Genomic DNA, 3,207 nt, shown 5'->3' with positions numbered 1-3,207 from the left:
GATCTTGGGCACGCACACACACGCGCCTGGCGTGTGTTTTAAGCCACTGGGTCCGGGACGTGAACCACAGTCAACTACGTGGGAGTCCAGCGACATAGCCATTACGCTAACTGTTGGTCCCATGCACTTGTTCCCTATGGAAAAACAAAACAACTGAAAAAAAAAGTTTTGTAGAAGTCAGAAGTGAAGCCATTGAGATCTGGGCTTTTACTTGTTGGAAGATTATTTATTACTGAATCATTATCACCATTTGTTATTAGTTTATCGAGGCTATTTCTTCCTGGTTCAATCTAGGTAAATTGTATATGTCCAGAAATTTGTTCATCTCATGTAGGTTTGCTTGTTTGTTCTTATATAGTTGTTCATAGTATTCCTTTTTTGTAAATAAGATTTATTTTTATTATTATTTTAATTTGACCAGAGACAGAGAGAAAAAGAAAGTGAAAAAATAACCCACCAGGTCTAGGACTTGAACCGCAGTCGGCCATGTGGAAGTCCAGCACCTTAACCACCACACCATCTGCCGACCTCACTCACAGTATTCTGATTTTTTGTTGTTCCAATTAGCTATTGTAATATTACCTGCTTTATTACTGATTTATCTGTTTCCTTTCTATTTCTCTATTAGTCTAGCTAATGGTTTGTCAATATTGTTTATCTTCTCTTAAAAATTTTTTTGTTTAGTTCTTTCATTCTCTATTTCATTTGTCTCAGCTCTGATCTTTATTATTTATTTTCTTTGAGTATTTTGTTGTTACTTTTCCAGTTCCTTGAGGTGCGTAGTTAGGTAATTTATTTGTCACCTTTCTATTTTCTCTTGTGAGCTCTATTGCTATAAACTACCTTATGACTGTTCCAAAGATTATGGAAAATCATGCATTGGTTATCAATGGTTTCAATAACTCTTTTGATTTTTGTCTACATAGGTATTTATCATTAAGGTGTGTTTCTTGTAAGCAACATATAGAAGGTCCATTTTTTTCTTCCCACTCAGCAAATTTGTACATTTTAATTGAGGAATTTATATGTGTGAACTTGTTCCTATCATTTTGTTAGGCATTATTAATTTGTTTTGTGTTCTCTTATTTCTATTGATATCCCTTTCATTTTCCTGATATAGTATTCCCTTAAGTATTTCCTGAAGAATTGGTCCTTCATTTTTAGATAAACGAAGGTGAATTCTCTTAGCTTTTGTTTACCTAGGAATGGTTTATTTCTCATTTTTATTTAAAGGATAATCTTCCTGGGTGTAGTATTCTTGTCTGAATTTTTTTTCTTTCAGAGTGTTAAGTATGTCTTCCTATTCTTTCCTTGCTTGTATTGTTTCAGTTGAGAGGTCTTATGTTAGTCTAATGGGATAACCTTTGGTGTTTATCTCTCTCTTCACATTCTTTAGAATATTGTCATTGTTTTTGACTTTTACCAATTTGGCTATGATGTACCTTGGAAAGGATCTTCTAATTTTTAAAGAATTATTAATTTTATTTTATTATTATTATTTAATTTGCATGTATGCTAGAGAGAGAGAGAGAGAGAGAGAGAGAGAGAGAGGAAAGCCACCAGGTTTTGGACTTGAACCACAGTTAGCTATGTGGGAATCCAGTGCCTTACCTGCCATGCCAGTTGCTGGCTCTGGGGCTCTGGAAAGGATCTTTTTAAGTTGAATCTATTCAGAGTTCTTTCCATTTCCTGGATCTGGATATCTCTCTGTCTTCTAAATTTGCAAAGCGTTAGAGTATTTCATGAAAGAGATTTTCTATGCCTTTACTCATCTCTTTGCTTTCTGGAATACTTACTACACACATATTTGGCTACTTAATGATGTCCAGAATTTCTTGTATGTTGTTCTCTCTTTTTAAATTTTCAGTTTTTGCCATAGATCATGTGTGCTTGCTGGAGACACAGAAAGAGATATGGAGTGTGGGAAAGTGAGAAATCATTCCCCCCAGGGGATGGCCACACTGCAATCCCCTTTTTTAGGATTCTGGGCATGCATGCACACACATCCAGCATAATTCTCAAGCTGCTGGGTCTGGGCCTGTTTCCTACATGTTTCAGCCATGTAGAAATCCATTGTCTTAACTACCATGCCACCTGCTGGCCCCCGCTGTCTTATTTTTAATGGTTATTTTTCCATTCTTTTTGGTGGCTTGGACCAAATCAGAGGTTTTATTTCCAAGATAAGAGCCTTTCTTCTGCATCATCTAATTTACTGTTAATACTTTTAAGAAGATGCTTGATTTAAGGGGTTCAATTGATCCAATTTAACTTGAAGACAGAAGTATGTGCATTGCAAGAGGAGGCTGAAGAGTTGCCTGCTGGGGCACAGATGGTTTCTTGTGTTTGGAATATGGGGCCAATCAGAGACTATTTCATGTTTGAAGGGACTTGAGGGATTTTCATTTTGGGTTTCTGTCCACATTTATGTTGAGTGCTGCTTGCTGGTGCTTCTATCAACTCTTCCTTTGTGATAATGAAATGAGAGGTAGTTCTTTGAAGATCTGACATATGGCAGAATTTAGCGGGTTATTGAGACTCTGGTGATTTCTTGCCTTGGGGGTGTCCTTGCTGGGCACACTCATATCTAGTCTTGGAAAGACAAGGAAGGCAAATTGGTTTGTGCTGGGTGATAGTGGTGTGACATTTTGTGGGCATTCTTTAGTATGTAGGGGACTGGGTGCTGTGTTTGTGGTCTCTGACATCTCTAATGTTAGAGGAATATGGGGTATCACTTAAGGCTTCCATCATCTGATGGAACCTCATGATGATGGGGGATAACTGGGAAGTCTGAATCTTAGGCACTTGTTGTTTCTGGCATTGAGGGCATGGAGATCACTGCCTGGATCTATTTCAAATGTTGGAAAGGTAACTGGATGGAGGTCTCATTTTCTGTAGTTTAGGGGGAGTCTGGTAGAGGCTTTTGCATGGGGCTCCACTTAACTCTAGTTAGTGGGACTAGAGGGATCTCTATAGATAGCCTCCATAATATTTCATCTAAAGTTGGGAGGGGAAGAAGTAGTCACCATCTGGGTCTTATCTACATTGTTGGTACAGACTAGCTGGCTCACCAAGCTTAGGGTGCCTAACCTGTAGTGTCGAGAAGCAGCCAAAGGAGTCATTTATAGGTCTACTATCATTTCTATTATTGGATATAACTGGTGGTCTTGCTAGGATTCTCAACATTTCTAGTTTTGAAGGAATGGAGGT

This window comes from Tupaia chinensis, unplaced genomic scaffold (assembly GCF_000334495.1).
Source record: "Tupaia chinensis unplaced genomic scaffold, TupChi_1.0 Scaffold000482_1, whole genome shotgun sequence".
Taxonomy (NCBI): domain Eukaryota; kingdom Metazoa; phylum Chordata; class Mammalia; order Scandentia; family Tupaiidae; genus Tupaia; species Tupaia belangeri.
This window is presented reverse-complemented; position numbering follows the sequence as displayed.